At 41.1% G+C, this 18,175-nt stretch overlaps 1 protein-coding gene across 1 annotated transcript in view; it reads left to right on the forward strand.

The window, feature by feature from the left end:
• The window catches only part of MARCHF8 (membrane associated ring-CH-type finger 8), a 217,483-nt gene that overhangs the window by 72,627 nt on the left and 126,681 nt on the right, over positions 1-18,175 (forward strand). The gene's annotated exons all lie outside the window — the stretch shown is intronic.

An 18,175-nucleotide genomic window follows, 5' to 3' on the forward strand; every position in this document is an offset into this window, starting at 1 on the left:
GGCTGGTGCGGGATCGGGCAGTGTTTCGTTCTGCTGTGCATGGGGTCGCTATGAGTCGGAAACGACTCGACGGCACTTAACAACAACAACAACAACATAATGTGAAAAAGAGAACAGAAATCAAAAACAAAAATCCCCCAATATCTGGGGAGGGGGCAGCAAGAATGAAGAGGTAGGGTAGGAGAATAATGAAGAAAAAATGGGAAAAATGCAAAAAGAAAAAGAAGGAATGGCAAGATCCATGAGAAAGAAAAACATGCTAACCTGGAACAGCAAAGAGAGGAAAAGGAGAAAACTGGAAACCGGGGAAGGAAGAATAAAGAAGAATAATTAAAAGAGCAATAAAATAATAATAAATTTGAAAAAGAGAAAAAGAAACAAACTAAAAACAAAAAGGAAAAAAAAAAAAATCTGGGCAGGCCACCCAGGCTCCGCCAGAACACACAGACTAAGATGGAATTCCTGCCAGCCGAGAAGGTGGGTGGGAGTGAGGGATGGCTGCACCTCCATTCACCCAGATGATGTGGGGTATAAGAGTAACAAGGGGAATATCATACCTTTCCAGTTGTTCGTGTCCGGAATGTCCTTGTGGTCACTGACAAGTGGAGCCTATTCTTAGTTGCCTGGAATGTGAGAGAAGGGTGTTGCTTTAAATACCCAACATTGTCGAACCACTTGTAAACATTCAAAATGGCTGTGCCCTCCAGACAACCAAAAGTCTACAGCTCAGCTTGTCTCCCTCTTTTCTGCTTCCCCATTTATTCATCAGCCACCAGTCCAGTCCTCCATGCAGCCCCTGGCTAGCAGGGCTGATTTTTAGGTTAATTCTTCGGTCCTAACACCTCTTGGCTATATCCAAGCTGTCCATGCCTTCAGGATCACTGACAGAATGCAGCTCTGTATGTCTCCTTTTGTGGTGTTTTCATGCAGGTTCTTCTACTAGTTGAAATTTAGTCCACTTCTGTATCCTTCCCTTCAAAGCTCAGAACTCCAGGATTATCTTCTGTACTTTTGTTAATTGTTCCCCTTTTCTTTGTTGAAGAGGGTCTGTGTAGATTGTGTGCCTATTTCACCATCTTACTGGAACTCCCTGCATCCTCTTATGGTTTCTTAAGGTAGTACTTTGTAGTTTTTTTTCCTACAGGTCTTTTGTGTCCCTGGTAAGATTTATTCCCAAGTATTTAATTTTTTTTTTTTTTTTTGTAAATCATATTGATTTCCTTTTCCATAATCTCTTTGCTGGTGTAGAGGATTCCCACTGATTTTTGTATGTTGATCTTGTATCCTGCCACTATGTTAAATGTCTCAGTTAGTTACAGTAGTTTTTTTTGCTGAGTCTCTTGGATTTTCTATGTATAGGATCATATCATCAGCAAATAGGGGAGAGTTTTACTTCTCCTTACCAATTTGGATGCCTTTGATTTCCCTTTCTTGCTGTGTTTGCATGACTAGGACTTCTGATACAACATTGAACAGAAGTGGTGATAGAGGGCGTCCTTCTGTAGTTCCTATTTGCAAGGGGAATGGTTTCAGTGTCTCCCTGTTAAGAATAATGTTGGCTGTTGGTTTTGTATATATGCTGTATATTATGTTGAGAAATTTCCCTTCTATTCCTATTTTGCTGAGGCCCCCCCCCCAAGATGGAATGGGTGGTGGATTTTATCAAATGCCTTTTCTGTATCTATTATTTTTTCCTGCCTTCCCCGTCACCCACGTTAATATGTGTCTAGTCTCTAGTTAGTGATTTGCCCCCCGTCCCTTCCCACTGCTAGTAACCATCAAAGATAGTTCTTTTGTGTGTGAAACCTTTTTCTTGACTTTTTACAATAGTGGTCTCATACGATATTTGTCCTTTTGTGACTAATTTTATTAAGTATAATGCCCTCTAGGTTCATCCATGTTACGACATGTTTCACAGATTCATCGTTGTTCTTTAACGTTGCATAGTATTCCATTGTATGTATGGACCATAGTTTGTTGATGCATTATTCTGTTGATAGGCATTTAGGTTCTTTCCATCTTTTTGCTATTGTGAATAGTGCTGCAATGAACATGGATGTGCATATATCTGTTTGTGTCATAGCTCCTACTGCTCTAGGATATATACCTAGCAGTGGGATTGCTGGATCATATGGTATTGCTATTTCCAGCCATACCATTTTCCACAGAGGTTGCACCAGGAGTGTATGAAAATTCTAGTCTCACATCCTCGCCAGCATTTTTTTTAAAAAACTATGCTATTATTACTGAGGTGAGATAATATCTCATTGTGGGTTTTTAAATTTTTATTTTTTATTGTGATTTGGGTGAAAGTTTACAGAGTAAATTCATTTTCTGTACAGCAGTTTGTTTTATGACGTTGATTGCAATACCCATAATGTAACAGCTTTGTTCCAATTCCTCCCCATGGTTACCTTTTCCCTGTGTCTTTCTTTCCTATGCATTCCTGCCCTCTGATCTATCTCCCTACACAAATGCTGTCCTTCTGATCTCTCATGATTGATTTATCTCAAGAGCGTACCTATCTGGTATAATTGTTAACCTATCTGTTGTTTGGCTGGAATCCACGAGTGTGAGTTCAATTCCATGCCTGAAAGGTAACTAGGGACCATAGTCTTAGGGTTTTCACCAGTCTCTGTGAGACCAGTGAGCCTGGTCTTTTTTTATGATTTTGAGTTTTGTTCCACATTTTTCTCCCTCTCTTGCACTGATCCCTTTCTTAGTGGTAGCCAGGCCTCATCTCATTCTTCTGGTCTCATGGTTATGTGGTCTGAGGTTCGCATGGTCCACTAGTCCCTTGGACTAATTGTTTCCATGTGTCTTTGGTTTTCTTCATTCTCCTTTGCTCTGGATGAGGAGAGACCAACTGTCGCATCTAGATGGCTGCTTGCATGCTTTTAGGACCCCAGTCACTATTCACCAAAGTACAATGTAGGACAATGTTTCTGTGTAGTATGTTTTGCCAATTGAATTTGATGTCCCCCACGACCCTTTTCTGCATGTATTGATATGATCATGTTCTTATCTTCTATTTTACTTATGTGATGGATTACCTTGATTGTTTTTCTAATGTTGAACCATCCTTGCATACCTGGTATGAATCCTGCTTGGTCATAATGTATTTATTTATATTTTTTTGATAACGTTGTTGGAGTCTATTTACTAGGATTTTGTTGAAGATTTTTGTGTATCTATCTTCCTGGGGGATATTGGTCTGTAGTTTTCATTTGTACTGATGTCTTTGCCTGATTTTGGTATTAAGGTTATGCTTGCTTCATAAAATGAATTTGGAAGAATCACATCCATCTCTATGTTCTGGAATAGTTAGTAGCTCCGTAGATGTCTTTAATGTGAAGTTGGTGGATTGTATTGTTTAGTTCTGCATCTTTGTTGAGTTTCTTTCCAGTTGCTCCATCTTTCATTGAATGTGGTATATTAAAGTCTTCTACTATGACAGTGAAGTCAGCTATTTGTCTTTTCAGTTCTGTTAAAGTCTGCTTTATGTATTTTGGGGCCCTTTCATTGGGTGCATATTTTATGGTTATGTCCTCTTGTTCAATTATGTAATGTCCTTCCTTGTCTCTTATAGCGGTGTTTGTCTTAAAGACAATTTTATCTGCAATTAACATTGCCACTCCTGCTCTTTTTTGGTTGCCATTTGGTTGATACATCTTTTTCCAGCCTTTGATTTTTAGTCTGTTTTTGTCTTTGTGTTTAAGGTGTGTCTCTTGTAGACAGCATATTTATGGTTCATGTTTTTGTATCCAGTCCACAGCTCTCCATCTCTTGAGTTGTGCATTTAATCCATTTACATTGATTGTAACTGTCTACAAGCATGAAGGTGTGGCTGTCATTTTGTTTTGTATATTTTGGGGTGTTGCTGACTTCTTTGTTCCATATACTTTTTTGTGCTGAGCTCACTCATTTTATGAATTGTACTATCTTCTCCTTCATTACTGTTGTTTTAGTATATGCTGAATATTTGTGCTTGTCCTCTTTTTTATTGTGATGTGAAGGTTTATCATTTTTCTTTGAGGTTACCCTCTGATTTATAATTCTTTTTCCAAGTTTAGAACAGTCCAATCTATCTTACAGGTATCTTGACTTCCTCACCATGTAGAAGTTCTGTAAGTACACAATTTTTTCTTGCTTTTTCATTTGTAGGTGTCTTCATTTACCAGCTGATTTCTCTGGTTCCTTTTTTTTACAGTCTTGTAAGCTTATTTTACTCTGGATACTTCCATAATTGGGTTGTTTTCTGGGTTATATCATCATTTGTGTCAGTGGTTGGTTGTTGTTTGCTGTTTTTGGTTCTCTGTGCAAAGGACTCCTTTTAGCATCTTTTGTATGCTTGTTCTGGTTTTAACAATTTCCCTTAATTTTGCTTATCTGGAAGTGTACTAATTTCACCATGATATTTGAGGGACAATTTTGTGGGGTATATGGAAGGTTGGGCAATCCTACTTCCGTAGTGATACTGCCTCGGAAACCCAAGGAGGGGTCGCTATGAGTCGGGGCCGACTCGACGGCACATAACAACAACAACAACATAATTATTGGTAGGAATTTTTTTTCTTTTAGGGTTTTACATACAGCATCCCATTGCCATCTCACCTGCATCTTTGCTGAGAAATCAGAGGTGGGTCTTATCAGTTGCCCTGGGTAGGTAACTTTTCATTTTTCCTGTGCTGCTTTCAGTATTCTTTTTCTTTGGTTTTGTTGAGTTTGATTATGTCTTACTGATTTTCTTTTGGGGTTTATCCTGTTCTGGGGTTCTTTTAAATTCTTCAATGGTTATCTTCTCATCTTTCATCATATTAGGGAAATTTTCTTTCACCAAATCTTCGACAGTTTTGTCTGTGGCTTTAATTGGCTCTTCCTGTTCTGGATTCTGATTATATGCAGGTTATTCCTCTTGATGGTATCCCACATGAATCTTAGGCTTTATTCATTTCTGATCTTTTTTCTGATTGATCCTTTTCAAAAATAGTTGTTGTTAGGTGCTGTCAAGTTGGCTCCGACTCATAGTGACCCTGTGTATAACAGAACAAAACACTGCCCAGTTCTGTGCCGGCCTCACGGTTCTTGCTATACCTGAGCCCATTGTTGCAGCCACTGTGTCAATCCATCTTGTTGAGGTTTGTTGTTGTTATGTTCTCAGGTGCCGTCATTTGCAACTCACAGTGACCCTATGTACAGAAGAACAAAACACTGCCCAGTCCTATGCCAATCTCCCAATCCCTACTATACCTGAGCCCATTGCTGCAGCCACTGTGTCAGGCCATCTTGTTGAGGGCCTTCCCCTTTTCCTTGACCCTCCACTTTACCAAGCATGACATCCTTCTCCAGAGAATGGTCACTTCTGAGAATATGACCCAAGTAGGTGAGACGAAGTCTGGCCATTCTCTCTTTCAAGGAGCATTCTGACTGAACTTCTTCCAGGACAGATTTGTTAGTTCTTTTAGCAGTCCACGGTACTTTCAGTATTCTTTGCCAGCACCACAACTCAAAAGCATCAGCTCTTCTTTGGTCTTCCTTATTCATTGTCCAGCTCTCACATGAACATGAGGCTATTGAAGACACCATGGCTTGAGTCAAGTGATCTTAGTCCTCAAGGAGAGGTCTTTTGCAACAGATTTGCCTAGTGCAATACGTCTTTTGATGTCTTGACTGCTGCTTCATTGGTGTTGATTGTATAACCAAGCAATATGAAGTCTTTGATGACTTAAGTCTTTTCTCCACATATCATGATGCTGCTTATTGGTCCAGTTTTAAAGATTTTTGTTTTCTTTATATTGAAGTGTAATCCATACTGCAGACTGCAGTCTTTAATTTTCATCAGTAGGTTCTCCAAGCCATCTTCAGCAAGCAAAGTTGTGTCCATCTGCATATCTTAGATTGTTAATGAGCAATCCTCCAATCCTGATGCCACATTCCTCTTCATATATCCAGCTTCTCACATTATTTGCTAAGCATATAGACAGAATAAGTATGGTGAAAGGACAGAACCCTGACACACTCCCTTCCTGATTTTAAACCATGCAATACCCCTTGTTCTATTCAAACGACAACCTCCTGGTCTATGTACAGGTTCTTCATGAGTACAATTAAGTGTTCTGGAATTCCCATTCTTCTCAATGTTATCCACAGTTTGTTGTGATCCACACAATCGGATGCCGTGAAACACAAGTAAACCTCTTTTTGGTATTCTTTGCTTTCAGCCACAGTCTATCTGACAGTAGCATGATATCCCTTGTACCACATCCCCTTCTGAATTCAGCTTGCACCTCTGGAAGTTCTCTGTCTGTATACTGATGCAACCATTTTTTAATTATCTTCAGTAAGATTTTACTGGCATGTGATATTAATGATATTGTTCAATAATTTCCACATTCTGTGGGATCACCTTTCTTTGGAATGTGTACAAATATGGATCTTTTCCAGTCAGTTGGCCAGGTAGCTGTCTTCCAAATCTCTTGGCATAGATGAGTTAGTGCCTCCAGCACAACATCCATTTGTTGAAACATCTCAATGGGTATTCCATCAATTCCTGGGGTCTTGTTTAATTCCTTCAGTGCAGCTTCAACCTCTTCCATCAGTGCAGTGAATTGCTTGATGTGGCCCTTCTAGCCATTGTCCTCCATTCTGTGATGTTTTGTAAATCTCATTATCCGTACCTATTTGGGGTGGTGTGGTAGTTAAGGTCAGGTGTCAACTTGTCTGGGCAGCTGGTAGTAGTCATTCCCTATAATGACTGGCAATTGACTCTGTGATGGGATTTAGGTTAATTCTGTTGGGGCAACACGTGTCTTGAGTCCTGCCTTGCCGGAGGGTATAATTAAAATCACCACCCTTAGCTTCCCTGAGGGTATACCTACGAATCTCCTGGGAAGATTCACCCTCCTCTTGCTCCGGCTTTGTTTCTTGGATCATCCTCATCTCACCCCTGGATTTGGGACAGCAGCCATCATCTGATCTGCTGGTCGAGGTTCATCAAACCCCGAGAGTTGGGAGGATCCGCCAGACCTGCTCACGGACCCGGGACTCGCCAGCCTGCCAGCCTCCACCACTACTATGTGAGATGAACCCTTGGGTGTCTGTGAGTTCTGTGAGGCTAGTTACAGCGAAATACAGAACCCTAAGACTGGGGAAATTACTGGGAGGAGGAGGAGGAGTTAATGTCTGAAATGATGGAGTGGCATGGTAGTTTGGACATTTGGGACATCTTTGATCTCTGCCTCATGGGGACCGGCCTCATGCTGATCTAAGAGAAATTGTTCAAGCAATCAGTACCATTGGTTCTTGATCATATGGTACCTCTTGAAATGGATGATCATCTATCATTTCTTTTTGGTATAGTGACTCTGTATATTCCATCCATCTTCTTTTGATGTTTCCTGCATCATTTAACTTATTGCCCATGGAATCTTTCAATATTACAATTCAAGGCTCAAATTTTTTCCTAAGTTCTTTCAGCTTGAGAAATGGCAAGCATGTTCTTCCCTTCTGGTTTTCCAGCTCTGGGTCTTTGCACATTTCATTATAGTAATTGACTTTGTCTGCTCAAGCTGCTCTTTGAAATCTTCTGTTCAGCTCTTTTATCCTGTTGATTCTTCCATCCACTTTAGGTACTCTCTGTTCAAGGGCAAGTTTCAGAGTGTCTACTGACATCCAATTTGGTCCTTTCTTCCTTCCTGTCTTTTTAATGACTTTTTGCTTTCTTCATGGATGATGTTCTTGATGTCATCCCACAATTCCTCTGGTTTTTGGTCTTTGGTATACAGTGCATCAAATCTATTCTGTAGATGGTACTTTAAATTCAGGATGGATATAATCAAGGTCATATTTTGACTCTTGTGCACTTCTTTTAATTGTCTTCAGCTTCAGCTTAAACTTGCACATGAGTAGTTAATGGTCTGTTCCATAGTTAGCGCCTGGCCTTGTTTTGGCTGAAGATATTGAGCTTCTCCATTGCCCCTTGCCACAGATGTAGTCAATCTGATTCCTGTGTACTGTATCTGGTGAAGTCCTCATGTATAATCACTGTTTGTGTTGTTGAAAAAAGGTATTTGCAATGAATAAGTCACTGGTCTTGGAAAATTCTATCATGCAATCTCCAGCAACATTTCTGTCATCAAGTCCATATTTTCCAACTACCAGTGATTCTTCTTTGTTTCCAACTTTTGCATTCCAGTCACCAGTGATAATTAATAAATCTTGATTGCATGTTCGGGCAATTTCAGACTGCAGAAGTTGGTAAAAATCTTCAATTTCTTCATCTTTGGCTGTGGTAGTTGGTATGTAAATTTGAATAATAGTAGCCTTAACTGGTCTTCCTTGTAGGCATATGGATATTATCCTATCATTGACAGCATTGTATTTCATGACAAATCTTGAAACAGTCGTTGTGAAAATGAATGCCACACCATTCCTCTTTGATTTGTCATTCCTGACATGGTAGATTATATGGTTGTCTGATTCAGAATGGCCCAAAACAGTCCATTTCAGGTCACTAATTCCTAGGATATCTATCTTTATGTGTTCATTTCATTTTCGACAGCTTCCAATTTTCCTAGATTTTACTTCATACATCCTGTGTTCCGATTATTAATGGATGTTTGCAGCTCTTTCTTCTCATCTTGAAATGTGCGCATCAGCAAATGGGTGTCCTGAAAGCTTTACTCTGTGCACATCTTTTTTTTTTTATTTTATTTTATAGTTTTTTATTTTAAGAGCTTGTTTTGCATTCAGTGTCACATGTACATTTAGTTTCATTCCTCATTCGCCATGTTCAACCCTAACCCAGTCTCCTACCCTATAACCCTCCCCCTGTGCCCCTCATGTTTATGCACTTCTGTTTGTCCTGCATTTCCTCAGTTTGAATGGTGGTCCTTTGGTGTCCCATAGTCTGTTGCTCTAAGGAATGTATTAACATAGCATATGTGGGTGCATCATCCTGAGTTGAGTGGTCTGCATGTACATCTTGTTAACTATTGGGCTGAGAGCCTGCCCCTGGGAGTGAGTTTTATTCCAGGTGCAGAATGTATTCCAGGGCCATAGTATTGGTGTACCAGACTCAATTGGCACAACAAAATACATAAAAGCATTGCTCCACATCCTACACTGGCAAGTAGCAACTGGGGTCTTAAAAACTTTCAAGCGACCATCTAAGATGCAGCTAACAATCTCCTAGCATTGGAAGTGAAGAAGAACGCAAAAAAAAAAAGGGGGCATTTAGAAGCAATCAACCCTAGGACATGATAGACCTCGAGACCAGAAGAACTAGATGGTGCCCAGCTACCAATGCCAACCACTCAGGAAAGGATCAAATCTGGAGATCCTGGATAGAGTGGGAGGGAAAGCGTGGAACAAAATCCAAAAACTCAATAATGACCAGAATTACTAGTCAGATGAAATCTGGTGAGACTCCCAATACTATGGTCCTGAGGCAGTATATCTATTGGATCTCTCTCCCATAGTGTCTGGTTGTCTGTGAGGGATTACTCTGTGTCTGTCTTCTGTTGTTTCTGTAAGGACTGCAGGTATTTTGTATCACTGTGCGAGATTAGCCTCAGCTAAATCTATCCTTGGTCTAGAGTATACTTCTGTTCACTGACCCTGTCTGATCATCTCAGGTATTTATGTGTTTATCTGTATAGCCTAGTGTTTGGTGTTAATGGCAATGCAGTATTGTGGGCACATTGGTTGGTATTAGCATCTGTCATCTATCTCTTGTGTACACAGTTTGATGTCCTCTCATTTCCCATTGTTATGGTGGTCATATATCCTTCCCATATATCCCTCCGCCTACCCATGTCACCGTGTAGGCCCCAACTAGCCCCAAATTAATCTTTCCCCTCCCTCCCCATCCTGGTAACCTACTAGGTGAGTTCCCTTTCCCAAGCAAACTCTTCTCTGTCTTTTTACAGTAATGGGCTCATACAGTACTTGTCCTTCTGTGATTGACTTATGTCACTTAGCATAATGTCCTCCAGGTTCATTCATGGTGCGAGATGATTCACGTATCCCTCATTGTTCTTTAATGTGGCATAGTATTCTATTGTATGGATATACCGTAATTTGGTTATCCACACATCCGTTGATGGGCATTTAGTTTGTTTCCATCTCCTTGCTATGGTGAATTGTGCTGCGATGAACATGGGTGTACATATGTCTGTTTGTGCACTATCTCTCACCTCTTTAGGATATATTCCTAGTATTGGAATTGCTGGGTCAAATGGTACTTCTATTTCCAGTTTTTTAAGGAAACACCATACCGTTTGCCACAATTGTTGTACCATTTTACAGTCCGACCAGCAGTGTATAAGAGTTCCAGTGTCTCCACAACCTCGCTAGCATTTGTTACTTTCTGATCTGTTGAACTTTGCTATTTTTGCTGGTGTGAGATGATAGCTCATTGTTATTTTGATTTGCATCTGTCTAATGATTAATGATCGCGAGAAATTTCTCGTGTGTTTGTTGGCTGCCTGTATATCTTCTTTGGTGAAGTGTCTGTTCAAGTCTTTTGCTCATTTGTGAATTGGGTTATCTGTCTTTTTGGTGTTGAAGTGTTGAAGTTTTCTAGAGATTTTGGAGATAAGTCCTTTATCAGATATGTCATAGGCAAATATTTTCTCCCAATCTGTAGGTTCTCTTTTTACCCTTTTAACAAAATCTTTCGATGCACACAAAAATTTGATTTTTAAGAGGTCCCAGTCATCTAGCTTCTCTTCTATCTCCTGCTACTCTGTGCACATCTTTAAGGTTGGCTCTACTCTTAGGAGGCAGCTCTTCTCCAGTCATAGTTTGAGTGCCTTCAGACCTGAGGGGCTCATCTAGTAGCAGTATATTGCACAGTGTTTCACTGCTGTTCATAAGGTTTTCACTGGCCAGTTCTTTGAGAAGTAGATGGCTTCATCCTTCTTCTAAGTCTGTCTTAGTATTGAGGGTCACCTGAAACCTGTTCACCATGGGTAACCCTGCTGGTATTTGAAACACTGGTAGCATAGCCTCTAGCCTCACAGTAACATTCAAGCCATCAAAGTAGGACAATCTGACAGATAAGGTTGTCTCCCCTAGCCATTTTTCACTTCTTTGCTCATTTCCTGGTCTCCCCCATCCTGTTTGCTTACCCAGCCTGCCCCAGGGGCAAACATCCTTCTGCTGGTCCTGAGGCTGTCTTACCGTGCGCTGTGGCCTGGGGAGCAGCTCCATGCCCGGCAAACACGCACCTTCTGCTGGCCCTCTTGTTGAGGGCTGTTCTGGTTGCCTAGTACCGCTCTGACAGGAATATACCACAAATGGCATGGCCTTAATAAACAGGAGTTTATTCTTACAATTTGGAGGCTTTAAGTCCAAGTTTAAAGTACCAGTCTCTAGGGGCTGGGTGAAAGCCCCTCAACCTTGGGGTTCAGCTCTGCCTCCTGCTCCCGGCCCACTGGAGCTAGAGGCTTTTCTTCACTCAGACAGCTGCTGGCTGCTGAGGCTGCCAAGCTCAAGGTTGACAAGTAAAAAGGCACAGTCCTGATATTACCAAATCACACAGCAGACTATCATTTCAAGTCCATTGTAATTCTCAAGGTCGGCAGAGCATGGCAGGCTGCTGAACAACGACATGGCTACATGCAGGGTTCAAGGTGCCGTAAGCTGGAGACCATTCTCAAACTGCTGCTTATATACAGGAAGCAGACCACATACCCAAAGGCAGCTACTCAGCTGCTCACAGTAGATTGCACCATGGAGCTGATTACCAGTCTCATCATGGGGAATACTACACCCAGCTGCCCAGCCACTCAACTAGGCCTAGCCACAAGGCCTTTGCCTTTTTTGTTGAAGCTCCACTTTACCAAGCATGATATCTTTATTCAGGGAATGGTCCCTTCTGACGACACAACCAAAGTAGGTGAGACAAAGTCTGGCCATTCTCCCTTTCAGGGATCATTCCAGCAGCACTTTTTTCTTTTTAAAAAAATTTTATTGTGATTTGGGTGAAAGTTTACAGAGTCAATTCATTTTCCATACAGCATTTCATATACACTCTGTCTCATGGCATTGACTGAAATTTCCAACAGTATAACAGCTCTCTTCCCACTTCCTCCCCATAATTACCTCTTCCTTGTGGCCTGCCCTCCTGTGTACTGCTGTCCCCCTGAGCTGTCTCCCTGTGCATACACAGCCCTTCTATTCTCCCATGCTTGATCTCTCCAAGGAGTGTATGTGCCTGATGTAAATGTTCCACTCATATGCCTGCTTTTTGTTTGCCTGGAAGCCATGGGAGTGGGTTCAATTCCAGACCTGAAGGGCAGCTAGGGGCCGTAGTCTCAGGGGTTCCACCAGACTCTATCAGACCAGCAAAGCTGGTCCCTTCCCCCTTTTTTTTTCTTTAATGAATTTGAGTTTTGTTCCATGTTGTTCTCCTACTTCGTCCAGGATCTCCTACATAGATCCCCCTCTGAGTGGTTGACAGTGGTCCAGCTTCACTTTTCCCAGGACAGGTTTATTAGTTCTTCTGGCAGTCCATGGTGCTTTCAATGTTTTTTGCCAAGACTATACTTCAAAAGCATCAACTCTTCTTTGGTCTCCCATATTCATTGTCCAGCTTTCACATAAATATGAGACTATTAAAAATACCATGGCTTGTGTTAGGTGCACTTTAATCTTCAAGGAGACATCTTTGCTTTTCAGTACTTTCAGGAGATCTTTTGCAGCAGATTTGCCCAGTGTAGTATATCATCTGATGTCTTGAGTGCTGTTTCCATTGGTATTGATTGTGGAACCAAGTAATGTGAGCTCTTTCATCATTTCAATTTTTTCTCCATTTATCGTGATGCTTCTTATTCATCCAGTTGTGAGGATTTTTGTTTTCTTTATATTGAGATGTAATCCATACTGCAGACTGTATTCTTCAACCTTCATCAGTAGGTGCCTTAAGTCATACTCACTTTCAGCAAGCAAAGTTTTATTGTCTGCTTATTGCAGGTTGTTAACGTATTGAGGTATTTGTGTTCAGTCTCACAAGTTCTGCCTTCCATTGATTCAGTTCTGCTCCTTTGCCCATTCAATTTGTTAACTATTTCTGAAATTCTAGTATTAATGTTCTGGATTTCTATTTGTAGATTTTGTATAATTTATTAATTTTCATTTATTTTGTAATTTTGTTCTTGTATTGTCTTCCCAAATTGTTCTTGGGTTTTGTCTGTGTTTTCCTTAATTTTGTCAGTATTTTCCTTGATATGTCTGTCAATCCTTTGAAGGTACCTAAATGTAATTCTTCTGAATTCCTTGTCAGAGAGTTCCAATGTGTCTTTTTCCTCAGGAATGTTTTCTGGGTCTGTATCCTGGTCCTTTGTTTCTACTACTTTATCTTGATTCTTTGTGTGGACTGTGATGGTCTGTTGTCTTTAAGACAGTGTAACGTTGTATTTATGTTTAATTGGTGATTGTATGTTGGTGTCATTCACCACAAATTTTTTTCTTTGTTTTGTATTAATACGTCTGAATAAGCAGGTGCTGTGCTTCTCTATTCACTAGTTGGCAGCATTTATGCACTCACCACTTGTCTCCTGGTGAGTGTGTCAGAGAATTAGAGTGAGTACGCAGATCTCTGTTAGCTCTTTCAGAAGAATGCTTAAAGAGTGAGTCAGGCTCATATTGACTGTTGTCTATTGTTTGCCTTTTGTTACAGAGGCAAGTGGTGGCCCTCAGTATGTGGAGCTGCAGGAGGTATAGGTATGGTTGGATTGTATGGACACAGTTGCCATCTCCCACTTTCCAGTCATCAGCCTCCAATGAATTTGGTGCTATCCTGTCTTTGGCAAGCGAAGTCTATTCTTAGGGCAGTGAGATCTGATGTTATCACATTAAATATCCAGAATGGCTGCACTCCTTGTAAACAATCAAAATGGTTGCACCATCTGGACAGCTGAAAGTCCACAGTTCATTTTTTCTCCTTCTTTAATGTTTCCCTTTTTAGTTATCAGCCACCAGTGCATTTGTCCATGCAGCCCTTGGCAAGCAGGGCTGCATAGTGCCTAAGGCATTTGACTGCCAACCAGAAGGCTGGGCAGGTCAAACCCACTAGCCACTCCTCCGAAGGAAGGTTGAGCAGTCTACTTCTGTAGTGATACCACCTCGGAAACCCAGGGAAAGGTCACTGTGAGTCATATCTGACTTGAGGGTAGTGTTTTTTTTTTTTTTTTTTTTTAAACTCAGGTCCTAATACCACGTGTAAATAAACTGTCCCTGAAGTCAGAATAGCTGACAGCCTGCCGCTTCATTTGTCTCTGTGTTCACTGTGTTTATACTGGTTCTTTTGCTAGTTGGTATTTAATCCACTTCTGTATCCTTCTTATCAAAGCTCAGGGCTCCAGGATTATCTTCTGTATCTGTGTCAATTGGTTTTATCTTTTCTTTGTTGAAGGTGATCTGTGTAGCTTGTCTGTCTATTCCGCTGCCTTAACAGAAGTCCCCAAGTGGCATTCTTAACTTGCAGTTCAGTGGAATCAGTGTTGTGTTTCCTGAGGGGAGCATTCTTCCATTTGGAACTAAGACCTCTGAATGTACAGAGTATAGTATTGCAGGAACAGGAATTTTTTGAATGGGTTACTAGGGGTGATAGTGGTGCCATTCCCATTTCCACCCCTTGATTCCTGGACCTGTGATTTCTGGCTATGGGAAAAACATACACAACTGTATATTGGATGCTGGTTTAGAGCATATTAAGCCTTCTGAAAAACATTGCCCCAAACTTTCAAGGTATTGCCACCTAGCTGGCAAATCCCAAAATCCAAAGATCAGGCAGCAGGATAATGGCTCACATCCCAAGTGTTGGGGGTTAGAGGATGGTAAGTCTGTTGCAGGATCAAGAGAAAAAGAGCTTTTCCAGATACCATATTTATTAGATGCAGGCCACACCCATAAGGAAACTCCCTTTCAACTGTTTAGCTGCTCACATAAAATCACAAAATGGAGGGTGATTATATAATATGTGCCAAACCACTGAGAATCATGGCCTAGTAAGTTGACATATAACCTTAACTGTCATAGGAATATTGAGATAGATTGTAAATAAACACAAAACTGATTTTTCCACTGGAGGGAGGGAGTCAGACATAATTAAATATCTATCAGTTACTTATAATTTTCAAATAATTCCAAAATAGCTCTTAGTTTTCCATTGAAACACAATGGTGTTTTACCTGCAGCCTTTCCCTTTTTGATAAAAAATAGGAGTGTTTAATTTGCTCTATGGGCTTTACTGGAAGTTTTCATAAGAAACCTCAGATTGAACTTTGAGAAGCCTCTTGTTATTTGTGGTCCCAAGGCTAGGAAGCCAAGCCAAAAACTGGCCTGTAGTGCCTATAAGAATTCCTCTCTTCTGGAAGCCCCATATTATCCTGACATTCCTTACTCACCTATACTGGGAGCCTTGTAAGCCAGTACCAAGCCACTTTTCAAGAGGGCTTTGTAAGTATTTGCGATGTAGTAAATTATTTAGTGTGGCTTTTCTACCCATAAGTCTTTGTAAACTCCAAGGTGGGATTTTCTATGAGCAACTGAGGAGCTCCTGATTGCTGAAGTTGTCCACCTGGAGTATTTCTGTTGGGAATGGCACAAAACAATGTTCTGGGAGGTGCCCACTCTCTCTCAGGTGCTTAGAGTTCTGATGCTATGATTGGCCAGTTTGACCACCCTGCTGGGCTCAAGAGGAGGCTTCCTGGAGGCAGAACTCTCTCTGACTGCTGGTTGAGGAAGATGTGCTGCTGAAAGAGACAGGGGCTCCTGAGACACATGTTGCTGGGAAAGAGACGCAAGAGACACACATCGCTTAGTGAGACACTGAGGGACCAGCACTGCTGGGAAAGAGACTGTGAGAGATTGTTGGCTGAGGGACGGTGGGCTGGGAGAGAGACTGAGCATTTTTTCCGGGACTTGAATTGTAGCCTGTGGTGCTTCCCTGGTAAACCCCATAATCTGTGAGCTCTGTGTGGCCACTGCAGCGAATTATCAAACCCAGGAGAGAAGTGGTGGGTGCTTTGGGAGGAACGGTTGGTGAAAGGGCTAGAGGGAGGCAGCATGTCTGGCCTTGTAGGACTAGGCCTTGGGTTACTGCTGGTAATCCTGTCTTCCTCTTGTAGGGTTAGAGGAGGTCAGAACATGTGGCCTCCTTGCCGTTTTTGCAGTATTGTTCTATAAAGTGAATTGTAGTTCCTTAAAAGTCTCTGATCATATATGATTGAATGAGCATCATTCTCAAATATGAACTCATGTTTCCTATTAAGTCCTAATAAAAAGGACAGATTCTTATTGAATCTGTACAGATAACTCTATTGCTATGAAAGTAAAAATATTCATTAAGAGTTTCCAAATTTTAGAAGGCTCAGGCAGGGAGACTAAAATATAATTTACAAGTATTTTATTTTGCTTTATGAAAACAGTCTATTAAATTCTTAGCTGGAGAGTTGATGGCGAATAAGCAGAAAGACTGCACAGACCCTCTTCAACAAACAAAATGGGAACCAATTAACACAGATAGAGAGGATAATCCTGGACCCCTGAGCCTTGAAGGGAAGGATATAAAAGTGGACTAACTCCAACTAGCAGAAGAATTTGCATGAAAACACCAAAAAAGGAGACCTACAGAGCGGCAGTCTGGCAGCGATCCTGATGGCACAGATGGCTTGGATATTACCAAGTGGTGGTAAGACTTAAGAATTAACCCCAAAGCGGCCCTACTGGCCAGGGACTGCGCAGAGGACTGCTCTGGTGGCTAGGGAATAAAAGGGAAAGCAGCGAAGAGGATGGCGGTCTGAGCTGTGGACTTTTGTCTGTATGGAGGGCACAGCCATTTTGAATATTTACAAGTGGTTTGAACATTATGGATATTTAAAGCTACAGCGTTCTTCTAGAGTCCAGGGACTTAAGAACTTAAGACTGCTCTGGTGGCTGGAGAATGAAAGGGAAAGTAGCAAAGAGAACAGCAGGCTAACCTGTGGACTTTTGTGTGTATGGAGAGTGCAGGCATTTTGAATGTTTACAAGTGACTTGACCATTTTGGATATTTAAAGTGACAGTGTTCTCCCAGATTCCAGGGACTTAAGAACTTAAGACTGCTCTGGTAACAGGGGAATAAAAGGGAAAGCAATGAAGAGGATGGCAGACTGAGCTGTGGACTTTGGTCTGCATGAAGGGTTCAGCCAATTTGAATGTTTACAAGCGGATTGACCATTTTAGATATTTAAAGCAACACTGTTCTCCCAGATCCTTAAGAACAGGCTGCACTTCCCACTAACCCCAAGAACATTCTGGACCTGGACGATTGGACAGGTGCGACATTCCCCTTGTTACTATTACTCCCTATACCTTCTTGGTGAATGGAAGTGTGGACATCCCTCACTCCCACCTACCTTCTGGACCCGCAGGAATTCCACCCCAGTCTGTGTGCTCAGATGGAGCCTGGGTGCCCTGCCCTGCCCTGCCCCTATGTTTTTTTTTTCTTTGTTTTAGTTTGTTGGTTTTTGTCTGTTTTAAAACTACTACTATTATCATTATTACTTTTATTATTCTTCTTTATTCTTTACTTCACAGGTTCTAGTTTTCAGCTTTTTTCTTTTCCCTGTTCCTGATTGTATTTTTTTTTTCTTGTTTGTTTCTCGTGGTTAGCCCCGTTCCTTGTTTTTCTTTTTGCATTTTTCCCGTTTTCTTCTTCATTATTCTCTCTCTCTACCTTTTTTCTCTTACTTCCATCTCCCCAGATAATTCTGGGTTTTTTGTTTTGTAAGTTTTTTTTTTTTGTAATCTACGTGTCATTGGAATTCCAGAACAGGAAGAGAAATAAAACCACTGAGAAAATTTTCCAAGATTTTCTGGAGGAGAACTTCCCTGATATGATGAACGTCGAGAATATATCCATTCAGGAAGTCCAGCGAACCCCAAACAGGATAGACCCCAAAAGAAAACCACCAAAACACATCATCATCAAACTGATCAAAACCAAAGACAAAGACAGAATCCTGAAAGCAGCACGGGAAAAACAAAAAGTTACCTACAAAGGACAGCCGGTAAGAATAAGCTCTGATTTCTCAGCAGAAACCATACAAGTGAGAAGGCAGTGGGACTGTGTATATATAAAACCCTGAAAGAGAAAAATTTTCATCCAAGCATTATATACCCGTCA

This window comes from Orycteropus afer, unplaced genomic scaffold, assembly GCF_000298275.1.
Source record: "Orycteropus afer afer isolate SDZICR_OR568_19922 unplaced genomic scaffold, OryAfe1.0 scaffold00052, whole genome shotgun sequence".
Classification (NCBI taxonomy): Eukaryota; Metazoa; Chordata; class Mammalia; order Tubulidentata; family Orycteropodidae; genus Orycteropus; species Orycteropus afer.